At 43.2% G+C, this 23,388-nt stretch overlaps 1 protein-coding gene across 7 annotated transcripts in view; it reads right to left on the bottom strand.

Annotated features, from left to right (window-relative positions):
- Positions 1-23,388, bottom strand: part of NGF (nerve growth factor) — a 172,254-nt gene that overhangs the window by 51,399 nt on the left and 97,467 nt on the right. For 2 of the 7 annotated variants that reach the window (XM_073615672.1, XM_073615669.1), the window contains one exon: positions 7,252-7,351. The exons of 4 other annotated variants lie outside the window; for them this stretch is intronic. The gene's annotated coding sequence lies outside the window, so the exon portion shown is untranslated. Of the gene's footprint in view, positions 1-7,251; positions 7,352-7,418; positions 7,513-23,388 lie in introns of all 7 variants that reach the window. One more of the 7 variants, XM_073615668.1, reaches the window with a different exon arrangement.

The raw sequence follows: 23,388 nt of genomic DNA on the forward strand, positions 1-23,388 counted from the left end.
AATTTCCGCTTGTGTGTACGGGGCACAAGAGGCTTCAATTGATCGTGGATCTGGTGAGTGCAATTCCTATAGGGAGTAAAAGCACTAGATACATTAATGGTCGATTGTTTAAAACAGCTGACAAATCATTTATGGACTGCTATATGCAAAAGACTGGTTTTGAACCTTGATTTCATTGGGATTCACAGACTATTAATCTTTTATGCATTAATTGAAAACCTTTAGCACTGCTGAAGTTTGAAAGACTTTTTTTTAAATATTATTAGATATATAGAATCTTATGCCTGTCTTCACTCACTGTGACTCAATAAGTCTTCCCTGCTAAGATTATACATTTCACTAGGGGGAGATATTTCTGGCCTATGGTAAACCATGACACACTGCACCATTGTTGTGATACTAGGCACATTACTGCAATATAGAAATCATTTAAAATGATGTAAAAAAAAGTGAGTTTTAAGTAAGATTTGCTTCTAATGCCTATGTTTTCCACTTTCATTGATTTCATAGTAAATAGGATATTTATTGACAGCTTCGGCTAACAGCTATTTTTAGCTTGGAAAGATATAATGCTTGCAGAGCGGTATAATTCCATCGTCTGCTAGTATAATGATTTCCAAAAAGGTGTAGACTGTTTGAGCATGACAAATTAACTTGTAAGGGGCTTGGTTTTATTCCCACTTTAGAACCATTCTATAATAGCAACAACATGCCCTCTGGTTTATAGAAGTGAGTTTTAGTGGGCGTAATTGGAGCAGAAAGGTTTTGGATTCGAGCCCTGTGCTCCCAACTGCACAAAGGGAATCAATTACCCAATTACATTACACAGAGATATCATCTAGAAAGAAAAGTCTCCATTAAGGCTTGTGCAAACAGCAGCTGGTGGTAGTCAAGAACAACTATACTGACCATATACCATTAAAAGAAAATATATAGAACATGCAACACGATTCATTTTAGATGCTTATTTATTTTTTTCAAATTTGCCCCCAGGTAAAAAAAATGTAATCAACGATGGGGCCTGTAGCACTTATAAATGTATTTCTTTCTACGCCGACGGAAAATGTATGTTCATTATTCAAGTGCATTTTTATATAGGAATAATTACCATCGCTCCGGACAAGCCAAGCTGAAATCTCTTTTCCTCCACAGCAAAGAAAAGAGAGAGACCCCCCAGGTGCTGGCAATTGCTGGTACAAGTGTAATCGTGTAGAAAGATCTGGACGGCCGCACACCGGGATAGGCAGACAAAATCTTCTTTATTCAAAACATGGAATAATAAAGTACATGACACCGCTGGAGTGGTACAGTTTAGCCGCTAACGCGTTTCACGCTCGTACAACGTGCTTACTCATATGAGTAAGTGCTCTGTACGAGCGTGAAACGCTTTAGCGGCTAAGCTGTACCACTCCAGCGGTGTCATGTACTTTATTATTCCATGTTTTGAATAAAAAAGATTTTATCTGCCTATCCTGGTGTGCGGCCATCCAGATCTTTCTACACGATTACACTTGCATTTTTATATAGTATTCATATCTATAGATATTTCTATAAGGGAACCATTTTGATTTTTCTTGAGCAGGACCCAAATTCCTACTTTGAAGGATAAGTTCATTTTTTTACTGGTTAAAAAAATGTGCATTTATTGATTTTCCTTAAGAACCTGTAAGGCTACATTCACACCTAAGCATCACGTTTTCAAGCGTTTTCACGCACTTTTGAGCTTTTTTTTTAGCAGAATTGCATGTTTTTGCAGCTTTTGTCAGGTGTTTTTAAACTAAAAGGTGTGGAGTGGTGCCGAAAAAAGGGGCAGAGAGCTGCTGTTTGAGCAGAAAACGTGCAACTAAATGCTTGCAAAAAAGCTAAAAAAAAAAAGCTCATGTCACACTTTTTTAAGCATTTCCATTGAAGTATACGGGACAAAACCACTAAATTCTGCCTGAAAAGTAGCTCATGTACTTTTTTGAGTGACAAATGTTTTGCTATGAGTGACAGGAAGCTCAGACATGAACAATGGCTATTGAAAACAATACATCAGTAACCCCCTTTCCTTAGTTTATTCACTCTGCTGAAAGTGGTCTGTGGTCACCAGAGTCCCTCCCCCCACATCAGAGTTCCAGGCATTCCCCCTTTACATCAGAGTCCTCAGAGTTCCCCTTTACATCAGAATCCTCAGAGTTCCCCTTTACATCAGAGTCTGCAGAGTTCCCCTTTACATCAGAGTCTGCAGAGTTCCCCTTTACATCAGGGTCCTCTGGGTTCCCCTTTACATCAGGGTCCGCAGAGTTCTCCTTTTCATCAGAGTCCTCAGAGTTCCTCTTTACATCAGAGTCTGCAGAATTTCTCCTTACAGTCCAAGGGGGAACTCTGTGGACCCTGATGTAAAGAGGAACTCTGCGGACCCTGATGTAAAGGGGAACTCTGCGGACCCTGATGTAAAGGGGAACTCTGTGGACCCTGATGTAAAGGGGAACTCTGCGGACCCTGATGTAAAGGGGAACTCTGTGGACCCTGATGTAAAGGGGAACTCTGCGGACCCTGATGTAAAGGGGAACTCTGCAGACACTGATGTAAAGGGAAACTCTGCAGACTCTAATGTAAATGGAAACTTTGATGTAATGGGAAATGCTGCAGTCTCTAATGTAAAGGGGCACTAGGGACCAGAGACCACCTTACATTAGAGTTCCCCTTTACACCAGAGTCTGCAGCATTCCCCCTTACATCATGATCTGTAGTGTTCCCTTTTACACTAGAGTTCCTCTTTTAATCAGGGTCCACAGAGTTCCCACTTGCACTGTAGGGGGGAATCCTGCAGACTCTGAAGTAAGGGGGAACTCTGTGGACTTTTGTGCAAGGGGGGGGCTCTTGTGACCAGAGCCACCAGAGTTCCACTTTGCATCACAGTTTGCAGGGCTCTCCACAGTGGTCCCCGGACTCTGACGTAAAGGGGAACTCTGTAGACTGTGATGTAAGGGAGAACTTTATGGACTGTAATTAAAAAGGGAACTCTGTGGAGTCTGATGTAAGGGGGAACCCTGTGGACTGTGATGTAATGGGAAGCTCTGTGGACTGGACTCTTGTGTAAGAGGGGGCTCTGGTTACAAGAGACCCCTTTACATCAGAATTTCCCTTTACACCAGAGTCCACAGCATCCCCCTTACAACAGAGGTTTTACATCAGAGGTCTCCTTTACCCCAGAGTCCACAGTGTTCCCTTTTAAATCCGGGTCCACAGAGTTCCCTCTTGCACTGTAAAGGGGAACCCTGCAAACTCTGATGAAAGGAGGAACTTTTTTGCCTTTTGTTATACCTTAAGATTGCTAATAACACTAGCTACAGGTTTGTAGCTTAAATATTGAGATTTGCACTAAAAACTGTAATTTTGGTACTTTTTTGAACTGTCAGTAAAAAATGTGGCTCTTAACAGTAAATTTTATGTGGCATGTCAGTAAAAAATTAGCTCTGTCAGTAAATTTTTGGTGTCATAAATTTCACTTCGGGAGGTTGGCAACCCTGGCAGGCAGTTACTGAAGTTCAAGAAGATAAATGAATTACAAGAACGCTTATGCCGCGTACACACGGTCGGACTTTCTGGCGGACTTGGTCCGGCGGACCAGAGTGTGCCGGACAATCCGCCCGTGTGTAGGCGCCAGCGGACTTTTCCGGCGGACTTTTTCCCCAAAGTCCGCCGGACCAAGATTTGAAACCTGTTTTAAATTTATCCGCCGGACTCAGTTTCGGGCGGAAAGTCCGCTCGTTTGTGTGCTGGTCCAACGGAAAGCCCGCTCGTGTGTATGCTGGTCCGACGGACCAGATACGACGCGAGGGCAGGGTATTGCATCTCGCGCTCGCTGCAATAGGAAAAACAGATTTTCCTATTGCGGTGAGCGCGGGGCATACCAGGCCCTTAGGTCTGGTATGGATTATAAAGGGGAACCCCCTACGCCGAAAAAACGGCGTAGGGTCCCCCCTAAAATCCATACCAGACCCCAATCCGAGCACGCAGCCCGGCCGGTCAGGAAAGGGGGTGGGGATGAGCGAGCGCCCCCCCCCTCCTAAACCGTACCAGGCCGCATGCCCTCAACATGGGGGGATGCTTTGGGGGAGGGGGGCGCCCTGCGGGGCCCCCCACCCCAAAGCACCTTGTCCCCATGTTGATGAGGACAAGGGCCTCTTCCCGACAACCCTGGCCGTTGGTTGTTGGGGTCTGCGGACGGGGGGCTTATCGGAATCCGGGAGCCCCCTTTGATAAGAGGGCCCCCAGATCCCGCCCCCCCACCCTATGTGAATGAGTATGGGGTACATGGTACCCCTACCCATTCACCTAGGGAAAAAGTGTCAATAATAAAACACACTACACAGGTTTTAAAATAATTTATTAAACAGCTCCGGGGGGGTCTTCCTCCGGCTTCGGGGGTTCCTCCGGTTCCTCTTCTCCCGGCGTCCGGTTGGTTCTTCTCCCGGTGTTCCAGTTCTTCGGCCGGCTCCTCTGCTGTCTTCAGGTACAGTAGCTCTCTTGCCAGCAGAGGTCCGGACTTCTGGGCTTCTTGGCTTCTTCCCTCTTCTCTTCTCCAGATGTTGACACGACGCTCTCTCCGGCTGGACTGCTCTCTGAGGGCTCCGTTGTGACTTATATAGGCGGAGACCCCGCCCCCTAATGATGTCACAGTCCCTGGGCATGCTGGGACTGTGACATTTTAGGGGGCGTGGTCACCGGGCGATGTTGACCACGCCCCCTAAAACGTCACAGTCCCAGCATGCCCAGGGACTGTGACATCATTAGGGGGCGGGGTCTCCGCCTATATAAGTCACAACGGAGCCCTCAGAGAGCAGTCCAGCCGGAGAGAGCATCGTGTCAACATCTGGAGAAGAGAAGAGGGAAGAAGCCAAGAAGCCCAGAAGCCCGGACCTCTGCTGGCAAGAGAGCTACCTGAAGACAGCAGAGGAGCCGGCCGAAGAACTGGAACACTGGGAGAAGAGAGCGGAGAAGAACCAACCGGACACCGGGAGAAGAGGAACCGGAGGAACCCCCGAAGCCGGAGGAAGACCCCCCCGGAGCTGTTTAATAAATTATTTTAAAAACCTGTGTAGTGTGTTTTATTATTGACGCTTTTTCCCTAGGTGAATGGGTAGGGGTACCATGTACCCCATACTCATTCACATAGGGTGGGGGGGGCCGGGATCTGGGGGCCCTCTTATTAAAGGTGGCTCCCGGATTCCGATAAGCCCCCCGCCCGCAGACCCCGACAACCAACGGCACCTAAACACATTTGAAAAATGCAGCTTAGGCGCGTTTTTACAGCTGCTTTCTCCTGCCAGGAGAAAAGCGTTTCGAAGAGCCCCAGTTACGTCGTAACTCCGCCGAACCCAGAAATCCGCTCGTCTGTATGCTAGTCCGAGGGACAAAAACCGATGCTAGGGCAGCTATTGGCTACTGGCTATCAACTTCCTTATTTTAGTCCGGTGTACGTCATCACGTATGAATCCGTCGGACTTTGGTGTGATCCTATGTGGGCAAGTCCGGGCGTTAGAAAGTCCGCCAAAAGTCCATCGAAAGTCTGTCGGACAGGCTGTCGGACTTTTATAGCTGAAAAGTCCGACCGTGTGTACGCCCCATTAGACAGTTGCCACCTAAACTTCTTTAACCTTAGCTCTTGTTCTGGCTGGTCCCAACTTTCAAATTTTAGATTTTCTCTCTTTCTTTCCTAATGACAATGGTCAGCAGAAGAAAGGGAGGAATGAATTTCCCCCAGCAGCACACAGACTAACATAAAAACACACCCCAACTTGTTTCAAAGGTGACATGCTTTATACCTAAACAACAAAAATTAACATGCAGCATAATTGTATAAATCGCTAACATTTTGGTTTATACAATAATACTATGTCCTATGCTTACCTGTTAGGAACTGGACTAAGCAGCTAGAATTCTCTGCGCTCAGCGGTTCCTCTAGTTGATCTCCATGCACTACAGGACACATTAGTGCTATGGAGGTAGGCAGGAAGGACCAATGAGAGCAGCAGAGAACATATGGGATTGACACTCTCGGAATACAGTCTCTGGTCTTCTGCAATTCTTTATAAACTCCATGTCTTTCATGGGGCTATGCTAGCAAAAAGGCAAAAAGGGACTTTAAAAAGAAGTCCTGGTGAAAGACATGGAATTTGAAGTGAATTATTTAACGACTTCCATACCAGGCACTTTCCCCACTTCCTTCCCAGGACAATTTTAAGCTTTCAGCGCTGTTGCACTTTAAATGACAGTTGCGCGGTCATGCAACACTGTAACCAAACAAAATTTTTATCACTTCCTTCGCACAAATAGAGCTTTCTTTTGGTGGTATTTGATCACCTCTGCATTTTTTAATGAATGAAAAAAGACCATCAAAAAAAAAAAAACTGATGGGCACTGATAGGCAGCACTGATAGGTGGCACTGACGGTACTGATAGGTGGCACTGATGGGCACTGATAGGTGGCACTGGATAGTCAGCACTGATGAGGAGCTACTGACAGGCATTACTGAGTGGATCTGATTGGCACTTTGATGGGGCACTGACCGGCATTACTGATTGGCACTGTTGTGGGCACAGACAGGTATTTATTATGGGGACAGGCTGGCAGGTGTTGGGCACTGATTGGCACCTTTTGATGGGCGCTGTGCTGATAATCAATGTGCTGATTATCAGCACAGACCCCCCTTCTGACAGGGAGAGCCCCTGATCGGCTCTCTCTGTCAGCGTGAACCGAGGAATGCCATTTACCGGCAATTCCTGTTCACGCTGTGATCAGCTGTGATTAGTCACAGCTGATCACGTGTTAAGAAGCCTCTTACCACGATCGGAGTTAAAATGTGTCAGACTGACATACAGCACCTCCGATCGCCATGCTGTGAGCGCCGGCTGTGATATCCTGATCACGTCATATGACGTCCGGTCAGGATATCACAACCACTTTGCCGCCGTCATTCTGCTATATGGCGGGCGGCAAAATGGTTAAAAGTTCTGTCAGTTTCTCCTCATCTGGTTTTCCATCATATCTACTCAATGCTCTTCCTATGCTTTCCACTCTAGTACCCTCTAACTCAGTTACTTCTTCTCAGTCTCTTTGACATCTTTATACAGTAGATGCTCTATGCTCTCTCCAAGGCCAAGAAAATCCCATTTGCTTAGGCCTTTATGGGCTTTACTTTGCTAAGCCTAAAAAAAAGCATTCAGAACCACATCGTACTAAAGAGTAATTGCCTTTCTTACCTGTGGCACCACCTGTGAATTCTCTGTTGGATTAGAGACAGCTGCATGAAGCAGTCTTCTTAAGCTCCTTCAGCAATCAAGTGCTGGCCATGAGATGTATCTAAATAACCAAGAGGTATCCTGGTTAGCTACACAAACATTTGGCCCCTTGCAATTCCCTTTCTCACCTGTGGCACCACCTGTGAATTCTCTGTTGGGTTAGAGTCAGCTGCATGAAGAAGTCTTCAGCTCCTTCAGCAATCAAGTGTCAGGCCATGAGATCTAAATAACCAAGAAGTATCCTGTTTAGCAAGACAAACAATTAACCACTTGAATGCCCTGTTATATTCACTTAGCAGCAAACCTCTATAGAGATAATAAATCTTAATGTATCTATAGCAATTCTTTGGCAAAAAAAAGTTTTTTTGCTCCCTGGAATGCCAATAATGCCTTATGTTGTGATTCTGATCTATTAAGTCAGTCTCTCTCTCTCTCGCTCTCTCTCACACAACACACAGCCATTAATGTCTAAACTGCTGGCAACAAAAGTGAGTTGTTACAATGCCCTAGGTGTGAATGGGGAGCAGGTGTGTTAAATTTGGTGTTATCGTTCGCACGCTCTCATACTGATCACTGGAAGTTCAACATGGTACCTCATGGCAAATAACTCTGAGGATCTGAAAAAAAGAATTGTTGCTCTACATAAAGATGGCCTGAGCTATAAGAAGACTGCAAAGACCCTGAAACTGAGCTGCAGCAGGATGGCCAAGTCCATACAGTGGTTTAACAGGACAGGTTCCACTCAGAACAGGCCTCGTCATGGTCGACCAAAGAAGTTGAGTGCACGTGTTCAGCGTCATTTCCAGAGGATGTCTTTGGGAAATAGACGTATGAGTGCTGCCAGGATTGTTGCAGAGGTTGAAGGGGTGGGGGGGTCAGCCTGTCAGTGCTCAGACCATATCCCGTACACTGCATTAAATTGGTCTGCATGGCTGTCATCCCAGAAGGATGCCTCTTCTAAAGATGATGCACAAGAAAGCCTGCAAACAAACAGTTTACTGAAGACAAGTAGACTAAGGACATGGATTACTGGAACCATGTCCTGTGGTCTGATGAGACCAAGACAAACTTATTTGGTTCAGATGGTGTCAAGCGTGTGTGGCTGCAACCAGGTGAGGAACACAAAGACAAGTGTGCCTTGCCTACAGTTAAGCATGTTGGTGGGAGTGTCATGGTCTGGGGGTGCGTGAGTGCTTCCGGCAATGGGGAGCTACAGTTCATTGAGGGAACCATGAATGCCAACATGTACTGTGACATACTGAAGCAGAGCATGATCTCCTCCCTTCGGAGACTGTGCCGCAGGGCAGTATTCCAACATGATAATGACCCCAAACACACCTCCAAGATGACCGCTGCCTTGCTTAAGAAGCTGAGGGTAAAGGTGATGGACTGCCAAGCACGTCTTCAGACCTAAATCCTATTGAGCATCTGTGGGGCATCCTCAAATGGAAGGTGGTGGAGCTCAAAGTCTCTAACATTCACCAGCTCTGTGATGTTGTCATGAAGGAGTGGAAGAGGACTCCAGTGGCAACCTGTGAAGCTCTGGTGAACTCCATGTCCAAGAGGTTAAGGCAGTGCTGGAAAATAATGGTGGCCACACAAAATATTTACACTTTGGGCCCAATTTGGACATTTTCACTTGGGGGTGTACTCACTTTTGTTGGCAGCGGTTTAGACATTAATGGCTGTGTGTTGAGTTATTTTGAGGGGATGGCAAATTTACACTGTTATACAAGCTATACACTCACTACTTTACATTGTAGCAAAGTGTCATTTCTTTAGTTTTGTCATATGACAAGATCTAATAAAATATTTACAAAAATGTGAGGGGTGTACTCACTTTTGTGAGATACTGTACATTCCATCAAAAATAGTAAATACCAGTGTCATCTAGGACAGGCTATCATAAACCACACACAAAGCAGCTTCTAAAGCAGAAGAATTAATATCAGTAGACCGTCCTTTCCAATCTCTCAGGAAGGTCCATATCAATGTTTATTAATAGGGTGTTAGGGAACAAAAATAAGATAAGGTAGATGGAGATAATGGGAAGGATGGGGGGGGGGGGATGAGGGGGAGGCTTAGTGGGGGGGCAAACAGAAGAGGGTTGGGTGAAACACAGTGGAAGGAAGGAGAGGATGGGGAGACCAACTCTTCCTAGTACCTCCTTTGGACCATGGGGCTCATAGACCCACAAGATTTTATTTTATGTAAAAAAAAAAATCAAAAGGATTAGATCTGTACATCTGACACAGCGAACAGACGTTTTTAAAGTTTGTTTATAACTAATCACTAGTTTCATTTTTAGGGATTTAGTGAAAATGCAACTTTATTATTACGTTAGTATCTAATAACAAAAGCATTTAACCTTTAACCCACAGTATTGATTAATATTTAGTTTTGAATGTTACTGCCACTTATGTAATGCAGAAAATATTTTCCATTGACTTATGTTTCTAATTGTATAAGTAAAAATCCTTAGACTTCATATTCAAGACTAAACTGTATAAACTTAGAAATACTTTTTAAATTATGTCCATACCAAACTAATATTATTTTCAATGTGCATTGTTATTTTATGCTTTCTCTAATAAAACTTTTTTTCTGCATAAAAAAAATAAAAATTGTTTTCAATGTACACTGATGTACATCCCCCTATATATTAATATACACTGATGTACACCCACTACATTTTAAAATACACTGATGTACACCCGCTACATTATAATATGCACTGATGTACACCCACTACATTTTAATATACAGTATGTTTAAAGTGGATGTAAACCCAATTTATGAAATCTAACCTGGGCATATATATCTGTAGTGGTTACTTATCTCTCTCCAAAGCCCTAGGTCCCATGTCTTTCTGCTGCTCCATTCCTCTGTTATCAGAATAAAAATTTCTGACAAGTTCTCCAACACAGGAAATAAAAGCAGATGGAATTTTGTCTCGGGGAGGTAACTAAAGTTTGATACACACTATACAACTTCTGTTGTTAGATTGCCTTTAGATTTACCTTCAACTATGCAGTGCAAGGGCCTTCCCAATCATATACAAATTGAAAGTGTTTAAGCCTGACCTCATATTATATGGTTTTGGTAAATCTGAAGGAAAAAATCTAAAGAAAATTGTATAGTATATATCCAGCTTTGGAGACATATAAGCAGAGAGCTGGTCAATTCACAGCACATTTGTAAGTTTCTTTGTTCCTCTGCCTATGTGGAGAGGGGGTTTGTGCCTTTTATCCAATCAGCTCACACACAGTGTATGCCCAGACTCCACTCCCACTGCTGAAACAGGAAGAAAGATTTCTAACACGATGTGCACATTCTAAAGAATATAGAAAGCTGAAGACAGCAGATATACATGTACAACTTATGTAGGGAGATTTGTTTCATCTCTGTGTATCATTTGAGGCTGTTCAGTTCACTGGGTATATGTGAGGGTTTACATCCACTTTAAGGAATTAATGTGCTTAGCATTACCCAACAAGATTTAACTCTTCCTCTGCAGTATGTTCCTTGGTTAGATGACTGCTACCACATAGGGAAGAGACTTACGTTGTACTTCCTTACTAGTACCAGCTGGAAACCTGGGCCTAACAAAGCATCAGCCCAACACTGATACATATAAAGAAAGATCAGTGTATCAGGATTCTGAGAAATTTGTTTTAAACATTGGTAAGTGAAAACAGTTTGCCAAAAAGTGCCTTAAAACATTTTGCACAAAAAATGCATACACATAAGTAATCACTTTTGTATGAAATTTGCCAAGATATTTTGTGGAGAAGTGCTGTCATATACCAAGGTTTTGAAAAAAATGATTCTCTGGAATCTGGATTAAGGTGTGCATTGGTCTATTATTCTGCTGGTTTGACCATTAAAAAACCAACTAAGGGAATATCACACCGCCAATAAAAAAGAATCCTCTAAAAAAGGGAAACCTTTTATTTTTTTATTACATATCCGCTCAGGTAATATAAATAATGCACAATGAAAATTACCCATGGGTTCCCAAGGATCATAGAATACACCACAAGCGCAGTAAACATGAATGTAATATAGGGTACTTAAAAAAAAAAGTTTAGAGTCATCTAGGTGGATGCAGCATCAGTCCAGTGCTGCATCTGTCCCCTGTCACTTCTAAGACTGAGAACTGAGTTATCAAAGACCACTGATCACTCAGTTCTCAGTCTTCAGTGAGCAGAGAGCTGGTGACTGTCAATCACCAGCTCCCTGCTCGTCCCCTCCAGTGCTCACTGGAATGCTGGGCTGTGGAGGGGTGGGAGCCGCAGTATATGGACTGGCTCTAAAAAAAACAGATCACAGGAGGGCAGAGTGAACTGCCCTTCTGTTATCCTTGGGAGACATATAGCCAAGTAGCTTTGGCTATATTTCTCATTTAATTGTAGTAGACAATGGGAACTACACTTTGGATTTATACAACTTTATGCACGTCTGCAGACATTGTGAAGCCACAAGTCACCCCTGCTAAGATGAAACACATAATTAGGGCCAGATAGTTCTGGTGTACTGTAAACTATGACATAGTATACCATTGTTTTAAGACTAGGTACATTAAGGCACTAAGGAAATGAATGAAAATGATTTGACAAAAGTGAGTTTGAAATAAGATTTGTGCTGCACTGATATCATTTGGAGGGCACACAAGGTTTAATTGTATTAAAAAACATACAAAAAAAGGGTAGATCTTCACATCTTACACAACCAACAGACATTTGTGTGATAGTGTTCATAACTATTCCCTAGTTTCATTTTTACTGGAAATGCAGCGTTATCATTTCATGCTAGGCATATCTAATAAGAAAAGCATTTAACCTTTAACCCACCGTATTGAATAATAGTTTTGTTTTTAATGTTATGCAATGCAGAAGATAATTTCCATTGACTTATGTTCCTCATTGTATAGGTATGTAAGTAAAAATCCTCAGACTTCATATTCAACATTAAAATGTATAAAGCATATTATTGAATGCAATAGCCTGACTTAAAATTATGTCTATATCAAACTAATATTGTTTTCGATGTACACTGATGAAATAAATCACCCATTACATTTTAATATATGTTTAAGGATTAATGTACATAGTTACATAGTTATATAGTTGAAAAAAGACACAAGTCCATCCAGTCCAATCTGTGTGTGTGCTTATATGTTAATTGTACATTGTATATCCCTGTATGTTGTGGTCGTTAAGGTATACCCATCTAATAGTTTTTTAAACTATCGATGCTCCCCACTGATACCAACTACTTGTGGAAGGGAATTCCACATCCTTACCGCTCTTACAGTAAAGAACCCTCTATGCAGTTCAAGGTTAAACTGGTTCTCTTCTCATTTTAGCGGATGGCCGCGTGTCTTTATAATTTCCCTTTCACTGAAAAGTTTGTTCCCTATCCTAGGGTCACCAGTATGGTATTTGCACATTGATATCATATCTCAAGCGTCTCCTCTCCAGAGAGAATAACTTTAATGCTTGTTTCCCCATAGCTGAGATCCTCCAGTCCCTTAATTAGCTTTGTTACCCTTCTCTGAACCCTCTCCAGTTCCAGTACATCCCTCCTGAGGACTGGTGCCCAGAATTGGACAGCATACTCCAGGTGCGGTTGGACCAGAGTCTTGTAGAGTGGGAGAATTATTGTTTTATCTCTGGAGTGAATCCCCTTTTTAATGTATGCTAATATTCTGTTGGCTTTGCTTGCATGCCATTGCTGAGCTTATCATCTACTAGGACCCCCAGGTCCTTTTCCATCCTAGATTCACCCAGAGGTTCTCCCCCCAGAGAGTAAATTGCATTCATATTTTTGGCACCCAAATGCATTACTTTACATTTTTCAACATTAAACCGCTTTTGCCATGTAGTTGCCCACCCCAATAATTTGTTTAGATCTTCTTGCAAGGTTTCCACATCCTGCGTAGAAGTTATTGCCCTGCTTAGCTTTGTATCATCTGCAAATACTGAGATTGAGCCGTTTATACCATCCTCCAGATCATTTATGAATAAATTAAATAGGATTGCTCCCAGGACAGAACCCTGGGGGACCACACTTTCCACACCAGACCATTCAAAGTACCCATTTATCACCACCCTTTGGACTCGCCCCTGTAGCCAGTTTTCAATCCATGTACTCACCCTATGGTCCATGCCGACGGACCTTAGTTTATACAGTAAACGATTGTGGGGAACTGTATCGAATGCCTTTGCAAAATCCAGATACACCACATCCACAGGCCTTCATTTATTTAGATGGCAGCTCACTTCTTCGTAGAAGGTTAATAGATTGGTCTGGCAAGAAGGATTCTTCATGAATCCATGCTGATTAATGCTAATGATACTGTTTTCATTACTGAAATCTTGTATATAGTCCCTTATAATCCCCTCCAATAGCTTGCAGACTATTGATGTTAGGCTAACTGGCCTGTAGTTCCCAGGGATATATCTCAGCCCTTTTTTAAATATTGGTGCTACATTGGCTTTTCTCTAATCAGTTGATACCATTCCAGTCAGTAAACTGTCCATAAAAATTAGGAACAATGGTCTGACTATCACTTGACTGAGTTCCCTAAGGACCCTCAGGTGTAAGTCATCTGGTCCTGGTGACTTTTTTATGTTAAGTTTTGCAAGTCTATTTCTAATTCTGTCCTCTGTTAGCCATGAGAGTGCTACCTGTGACGTGTTATGAAGATTAATATTACTATATCTCCCCCCATTTCCCCTGTACAGACTGAGAAGAAGAATATATTCAAAACCTTCGCCATCTCTTCGTCTTTTGTAACCAGATTCCCTTTGTCAACCCTTATGGGGTCAATATGTTCTGGCCTCCCTTTCTTACTATTTATACACTTAAAGAATTTCTTGGGCTATTTTTTACTCTTCTCCGCTACGTGCCTTTCATGTTCTATCTTAGCCGCCCTGATTTAACCCTTACAATTCTTATTGCATTCTTTGTAAAGTTGGAATGCTGGCAATGACCCCTCAGCCTTGTATTTTTTGAAGGCCTTTTCCTTTGCTTTTATATGCATTTTTACATTGGAGTTAAGACACCCATTATTTTTATTAGCTCTTTTAAATTTATTTCAAATTGGAATGCACTGTCCAATATCTTTATTTAATATGCTCTTAAAGCACTCCCATTTTTCCTCCGTGTTCTTTGTTCCTAGGATTTTATCCCATTTAATATCTTCTAGCAAAGAGCGCAGTTTAGGTAAGTTGGCTCTTTTGAAATTCAGTGTCTTTGTATTACTCTTGAGTTTCCTATTTCTGTGATTTATACTGAAACAAATTGATCTGTGGTCGCTGTTTCCTAAATTGTCCTGTATTTCCACATCCGTGATCATTTCTGTATTGTTAGTAATTAGCAAATCTAGTAATGCATTGTTTCTTGTTTGTGCATTTACCATCTGACCCATGAAATTGTCCTATATAGTTTCCTAGATATTTAAGAAATGACGAACCTTAGACAAATGCGCGGTTCCTTCCTCCCAGTCTATATCTGAATAATTAAAATCCCCCATTATAATGACACTTCCCATCCTTGCCGCCATTCTAAACTGTGATCGGAGGTCCGCCTCCCCCTCCTCCCTCTGGTTCGGGGGCCTATTGCATACTCCCACTATTACTTTCCCCTTGGTTTCCTCCCTTTAAAGCTCTACCCATAAGGATTCCACCTCCTCCCTTGCTCCATTAGTGATGTTGTCCCTCACATTCACTTGTACATCATTCTTGATGTACAGGCATACCCCTCCCCCTTTTTTACCCTCCCTATCTCTGCGACATAGGGAATACCCCTGAATGGCTGCCAGCCAATCATGAGAGCTGTTAAGCCAAGTCTCTGAAATGCTCACAAAATTGCCCGGGGGGCATGGCTTGGCGCGTGAAGAGGATGGCCGCACACTAACAGAGCTCCTCAGCACACACAACCGTTTGCAACCTAATACCCGACCATGAGCTACCAGATGCCGGGCAGGAAGCTTTATTCCACACCTCAATCTCGCCCGAGACGTGGATCGGTGTCCCACCCGACTACAAACATAGCGGATATCTTTAAAACCAAACCGCCTGCAAGCGGCAGCAAGACGAGACCTAAGATGGCGCCGGCTCATAATGGGGAAGAGTACAGTGAGGACTCTAAGTCGGCTCCTGAGGACTCAGGCAGGGGTAAGTCCAGGCCAGACCACCCCTTAACATATGCAGACATGTCAATGATTGCTGCAGACATTAAAGCCACATTTTCGGCTGCTATTACTGATCTGAAGACTAGCATGCTGGTTATCAATGAGAAAATGACGGCAGTTGAAGCTGCAGGAAGACACAGGGACAAGGCCATATGCAGACTGGAGAGGGCCTCACTGACGCAGTCCCAACATCTAATAGCCATGAATAGACACATCGAAGACCTCGATAACAGGGGCAGGAGGTGTAATATTAGGGTGAGGGGATCCCAGAATCTGTCGAACACGATCAAATAACCCCAGCCCTCCAGAGGGTTTTCAATAGCCTACTAGACAGACCTGAGGACATGGAAATTGATTTTGTTAGAGCACATAGAGCCCTTAGACCAAGAGGCCCCGGATGCAGCCCCACCAAGGGATATTATCTGTTGCCTGCAGAGTTTTGTACTAAAAGAAGAGATAATGCGAAAAGCAAGGAGAAATGAGAGAATTGTCTTTAATGGAGCAACGATCATGTTATTTCAGGACTTATCTCAGATAACCCTGCAAAATCGGCGTGCTTTGCGCCCTCTGCTGGAGAAACTACGGGAAAAAGATCTCAGATACACTTGGCGATTCCCCTTTGCCCCAATGGTCTCATATAATGGTCACCAGCACATCCTGCGCACTCCTGCTGACCTTCCAGAATTCTGTAATGCACTGGATATTGACCAGATTGACTTACCAGAGTGGTACGCTGATTTTCTACAGACGTCAATAGAAAGAAGCCCACCGAACTCACCTCTCTCCACACCTGACAAAAGGCTGTCGAAGAAATCAAAATATGGCAGAAGTGGAAACTCCAAATTGGGCACCCCAAGGAGACAAGCTGATGCCAGACACCAGGAGGCTGAATAAATCGCTACCTGTACCTCAATTTATTTTTATTTTTAGTCCAAGTCGGTGATGTTACTGATCTCTAATACAGTTGTACTCTGCAGATCTTTTGCACCCTACAGATCCTACATGGAACAGACATAACTGCTCCCAACAAGTCCTTCCACTCACAAGAACGAAGCCTTCTACACTGATGTGCAGCCCTATAGTGTATCCGTCCGGTCTGCCTTGACTGCTCTCATTAGATACTTAGTGACGGATTGTTGCTTTATACAAAATATAGGGATTGACTTTCCGAGACAGTGGACGGCTCCCCTGGAGCACCACCTGAAATATAATGTCGGTTCACGGGGGGTCTTATCACAGAAATTAATGAATGTGCCCTGCTCTTGATATGCGGGTTCAGTTTTTTGTTTTTATTGAGTTAAACACATTAAGGCTGTGTGTGACACAACTGAGATATCTCTATTACCTAGTGCTAAACACTAACGTAAGTTATTATTGGGTCGCCACCTGGTCGTTGACGACTCCCTCTTCCCCCACAGAGTGACCCTGTGCCCTTGCCACAGGACACGGGGCACACTATTCTACCCAGTGAGTTCCCCCTGGGGTGGTGGGTACACTCCCTAGTGAGGGGACCACCAGTATTTTATTTGCTCCCTCAATATTTCCTCACCTTATCTACTTAATCCTCTCTCTCTTTCTCTCCCTCTCTTTCTCTCTCTCTCTTTCTTCTTCACTGGGAAAAAATCCTTTGGTGATCTCCCACAACATCAGAGGACTAAATATACCTGAACGGCGCACTACCCTCTTGAGGGAACTGCAAAAAGGTAGGCCGCAAATTGTGTATTTGCAAGAAATGCACTTTAAGACACATCATGTCCCTAAACTTACAAATTCACATTTCACGAGGGCGTTCCATGCTACTAATAACGAGTCCAGGTCTAAGGGAGTTTCCATACTAATTAGCAAAAACACGCCTTTAGAGTTGAATGAACAACTTTCTGACCCCGAAGGCAGGTTCATTTTCCTAAAGGGATCTTTAGGAGGCACCCCAGTGACCTTGGCAAACGTGTACTTCCCGAATAGGGCACATATCACGTTCTGTCAGCGAATTGTGCGGGAACTGCAGGGATTTGCCACGGGATGTTTGATTTTGGGAGGGGACTTTAATGTCCCGCTTAACCCACTAGCGGACACATCTAACGGGAAAACCTATATTACATACAGAATACTCAAAAGACTCAAAGCCCTTCTCCAATCCCTCCAGCTGGTTGACACATGGCGCTTTCTCCACCCGGAGGACAGAGATTTTACCTTTTTTTCTACTCCACATACTAGATATGCGAGAATAGATTACCTGTTCATTTCACAGAGAGGCCTTCCCCTGGTAAAGGGAGCCCATATAGGTAATCAAACGATCTCCGACCATTCCCCTATTTCCCTGTCGATGGACCTACTAAACCCACCACCAAAGCAACCGACATGGAGACTGAATACCTCTCTCCTAACAGACCCATTGCTCCTACCCTCACTCACTGCTACACTGACTGAGTTCTTCAAATTTAACAACACACCGAATACAGATCCCCTCATGATTTGGGAGGCACACAAATGTACGATTAGAGGGGAGTTGATCAGAATGGGCTCCAAACATAAAAAGGAAAGGGAACTCGCTATTAAAAACCTGATCATACAAAGAGCTAAAAGAATTTTATTCTTCAGACAGAAATTGTATTATGAGTCGGGAAATAAGACGGGCAAACTCCTAGCGAAAGCACTAAGGGAACACACCTCTACCAATAACATTCCCGGTATTAGGGGGGCCAGTGGTAAAATCGACATAACCTCAGAAGCGATAGCTGATCATTTCCATGCATATTACACAAAACTTCATAATCTACCATTACAGCACAGACAACCTACAATGAACGAAAGCAGATCCCAAATTATCCAAGATTATTTATCTAAAAGCGGTCTACCGACCTTACAAGACTCTGATTCCACCTTACTGGAAGCCCCAATCACTCCCCTAGAACTTGGCCAAGCCATTAAACACTTAAAACCGGGCAAAAGCCCAGGATCTGACGGTTACTCCGCCACCTACTATAAAACCTTTGTCTGTATCCTCACGGACCCTCTCGCTGCTGCCTTGAACTCCCTGTCCTCTCCTAGAGAGGTAACTCCAGACTTTCTTTCGGCCCATATTACGGTGATACCGAAAACGGGAAAAGATCTAATGGAATGTACTAGTTATAGGCCCATCTCCCTTTTAAACCTGGATGTTAAATTGTTCTCAAAGATTCTTACTACAAGGCTGAGTCCGCTTCTTCCAGATTTGATCGACCTGGAACAGGTGGGATTCGTGCCTGGAAGAGACGCTAAAGACAATGTCATTAAGGCACTCCTCCTGATACACGCGGCAAGGACGCGGGCCATCGAGGGCTTTCTCCTGTCCACGGACACGGAGAAGGCCTTTGATAGGGTAGCGTGGGATTTTATGAAGGCAGTATGTTGCCATGTAGGTTTAGGCCCACACATGCTTTCGTGGATATCAGCGCTATATCAGAAACCCACGGCACAATTAAAAATCAATGGCACATTATCAAAACCAGTACACATAGCGAACAGGACTAGACAGGGGTGCCCATTGTCACCCTTGCTGTTCATCTTAACACTGGAACCATTCATTAGAATGATTAAGCTAAACTGCAATATCCGGATTCCAGATCGGGGACAGGGAGTTTAAGTTGGCAGCTTATGCAGATGATCTCTTATTTTTCCTTACGAACCCAACCGTATCCTTGCCTAACTTATTGAAGGAATTCAATATTTATGGGTACATTTCTAACTTAAAAATAAATTACACGAAATCAGAGGCATTTAATATTACACTTCCAGACGACTTACTCCGTCTAACTACCTCCAACTCTCAGTGGGATTTCAATGCGCTTAAATATCTTGGCACCAGGCTTAGCCCCCAACTACAGAATACATTCGAAAAGAACTTTCCCCCACTTCTAAAAAGCTGTGAAAAGGATCTCAGAAGCTGGCACTTGGACTTTCTGTCTTGGTTTGGACGTGCAGCTATCATTAAAATGGTAATACTGCCCAGGTTTCTATACCTAATGCGCACTCTGCCAGTCAGAATCCCTCCCACTTTTTTCAGATCACTAAAATCTATCATACTGAGATTCCTTTGGAACCAAAAGAAACCTAGAATTAGATTACCATGGCTAACAAGACCCAAAGACTCAGGTGGGATTAACCTACCTAATTTCAAACATTATTATTATGCTTCACACTTAGCTAGAGTGATAGATTGGCACTGCCATGGCCACATGAAGGATTGGGTCTCCCTAGAGGGTGAATTAAACTTCCAGACGTTACAATACTCCCCGTGGATACCTTGGGCTAACTGCCCATCGAACGTACGCAAGCACCCTCTCACCGGCACTACGCTTGAGATTTTACAATCCCTAGCTAAACGCCGAACTATTACTACTGATGTGAGCCCATTAACACCATTAAAAGATAACCCAGACTTTGAACCAGGGTCTCAGAAAAAAATATGTTCCAATCCACAATACAGAATGCGCCCCCCCCTATTAGTGGGCGACTGTTTCACTGGTAGCAGACTTAAAGACTGGACAGCCTTAAAATCCGAAAATAACCTACCCCACTTACGGCAATTGTCTTACTTCCAGTTACGAAGTTACCTGAATAAGCACAGACAGCGGAGGGACTTCTTTAGGCCTCTTACAGACCTGGAGTCGGTATGCCATAGCAGAACCCCTTTGAGCAGAGCCACTTCAATTGCATATGCCTGGCTACAATATCCCAGGAGCACAGAGGATGATGGTCACAGGAGGAGGTGGTCGGAGGAATTGGTCGAGGAAATTTCAGATAAACAATGGAGGTATGCGTGCATTTTTGCTCACAAAGGTTCCATAAACACTAAATCCCAGGAGACGAGCTATAAATTGTTGATGCACTGGTATACCACATCGGATAAACTACATAGATGGAATAATCAGAAGTCGGAGTTGTGTTGGAGATGTCAGGGGGAGATAGGTACCCTGGCCCATGTCTGGTGGCACTGTTCCTCCATCGCAAACTATTGGTCTAAAATCAGGGATCTGATTAAAAGAATCACAGAAACTAGAATAAAATTGACTGCAGCTTGCTGCCTTTTACATGTAACAAACGTCTCGTTCAAACGGTATAAAAACACTCTTTGACTAAGCATCTTCTTAATGCAGCCAAATCATTGATCCCCCAACATTGGAACTCCACAAGAGTGCCCTCCATATCGGATTGGCTGAACAAAGTGGGGGATGTTTGCGAAATGGAGGACACACTGGCACTGGACAGGGGCCATGTTGAAAGGTTCCATAAGACCTGGCAACCATGGTTCACCTTTAAATACTCACAGGATTTTACTGCCGCTATGTCCCAGGTCTCCACCTGACACCTCTTTGTTGCAGTACCTCTGTAGGCCCTGTTCTAATGATCACTGAAGCTCAATTAAGACCATTGGCCATAAGTGTATCTCCTCAACCTTCCCCCCCTTCTTTCTTTTCTCTTTCTCCTCTACGTTCCATTCTTCTTCCTCTTTACTAAACTCTTTTCTCCCTCTGTCTCCCTTAGTGTTATTTCCTTTCTTTTAATTTTTTTTTTAATTTTATTTCTTTTTGCTCTTTCCATTAAGATTAAAGAGATATTCACAGAAGATGACAAAATAAGCTACTCATTGAAGAATGTTAAAATGTTTGCCTCTTAGTTTATGGAGAGTTGTAATTTAATATATCTAAGCTATAGTACACGATCATATCTTTGTCCTTTGACTACCGCTATGATCGACAATGCTCAGCTAACTTATAATTTAGTTCCTGCGAATATATATCTAAAGTAAATGCGCACTGATAATAAATATCTATACGTGTCGCAATATCATTTATTGTTATACTCACACATACGTATTTACAACTTAACTGTTAAGCAATTTGCTTCTTGCTTTGTATGTTCACACTTTCATCCTCAATAAAAGAAATGTTTAAAAAAAAAAAAAATCTAAATCCTCCTCGTACATCAGTAGCTCCAGTTCTCCCATCTTGTCAGCCAGACTTCTAGCATTGGTGTACAAGCCTCAAAGTTTTGTCCGCTCGCATACTATCACCTTTTGGTTGTTTTTAGGCTGCTGTTTGGATTTGTCAATTTACTTACCTTCAGTTTAGGTACTCTAGTCACCCTACCACTAATGCCCCCAATATTACCCTCTGAACCTTGTTCCACGCTGGCTATCTCTACATCTGGACCCTCCCCCCGTCATCTAGTTTAAAAGCCCCTCTAAATTTTCGGCCATCTTATCTCCCAGCCGAGCTGCATCCTCCCCATTTAGGTGCAGCCCGTCCCTGCTAAAGAGCCATCCTCAGCCACTTGTTAACTTTCCTAATCTCCTGCAGTTCTCCAAAAACAACCTAAAAACATTTTACACAGAAATGGCATACACATAAGGCCTTATGAATAAGCACTTTTGTATGAAATCTGTCAAGATATTTTGTGGAGGACGGCTGTTATATACCAAGGTTATGAAAAAAAATATTCTCTGGGATCTAGATTAAGGCATACATCGATCTATTATTCTTCTGGCTTGACCATTAAAAAGCCAACTAAGGGAATTTTACTCCTTCAATAAAAAAAGAATCCATTAAAAAAGGGAAACACTTACCTACAGTGATCATGCCCCAGGAGCTCCAAGAGAAATGTAAAAATATAACATTTATATGAAGGCAGCCTTTTACTCAGCATCCTATTTTATAAAACTTTGTTCTTTAGAATTTAGTGTATCACCTTCCTAAATTGGCTGCTATTTGGTTTTTGGCTTCTCTGTAGCCAGTGGAGCATTGTTGATTGCTTTTGGCTGTTGTGGATTTCACAGGCTGCAGGTTTGATTGCTCTTCCCTGCATTCCAGAACATTGAGTTGTTCTGGGACATAGATGTGCAGTAGGCAAATGGGCAGCATGGATATTTAAACTGTCTCAGCAAGTCCCTGTTGGAAGACTCCAGAGATGGTTGCTGGCAAGGTCGATAAATAACCTGAGTTACAGAACAGCATTGCTTTCCTTTCCGATAAGCCCCCCACCCGCAGACCCCCTCAACCACCGGGCAAGGGTTGTGGGGATGAGGCCCTTGTCCCCATCAACATGGGGACAAGGTGCTTTGGGGAGCTACTCCAAAGCACCCTCCCCATGTTAAGGGCATGTTGCACTCTCTCGCCCCCCCTATTTTCTTGCGGCCTGCCAGGTTGCTTGCTCAGATAAGGCTCTGGTATGGATTTTGGGGGATCCCTACTCCATTTTTTTTATTTGGTGCAGGGCTCCCCTTAATATCCATACCAGACCCAAAGTGTTCTAAACACGGGAAAACTGTGCCACTTTACAGGCATACTATAGGCACCCCCGAGGCACGATATTTAAAGTAATATTTCATTTTTATTGTTTCACTTTAAACATTATTAAAATCACTGCTCCCGAAAAAACGGCCATTTTCAAAACTTTTTTTTGCATTGATGCATGTCCCCTGGGGCAGGACTCGGGTCCCAAACACTTTCTATGACAATAACTTGCATATAAGCCTTTAAAATTAGCACTTTTGTTTTTTCATGTAAGTGTCCCATAGACTTTAACAGGGTTCCATGGCTTTCGAATTTGCCGTGAACACCGCATAATGTTCGTTGTTCGCTGAACGTCCAAACTTATGCTCAGGCCAAACCAGTCGCCCATCCCTACCCAGCAGTACCCCTGTCCTCAATACTAGATAGGGTTGATGGTGTTATGTTGATGGAAAGGATTTTATATACCCTACAGGATAAATGCACCTGTTTGATCGTAAATGGGAAGCTTGGAAAACTCAGACATATTCTGCTATCTTAAACTAACATGGTACCAGTTTAAGTTGCCATAATCTGTAAGATCAATACCCTCATGTATATCTCCCCGATTCTTTATGTACCTTAAATTTT

The sequence above is a fragment of the Aquarana catesbeiana genome, linkage group LG02, assembly GCF_042186555.1.
Source record: "Aquarana catesbeiana isolate 2022-GZ linkage group LG02, ASM4218655v1, whole genome shotgun sequence".
Taxonomy (NCBI): Eukaryota; Metazoa; Chordata; class Amphibia; order Anura; family Ranidae; genus Aquarana; species Aquarana catesbeiana.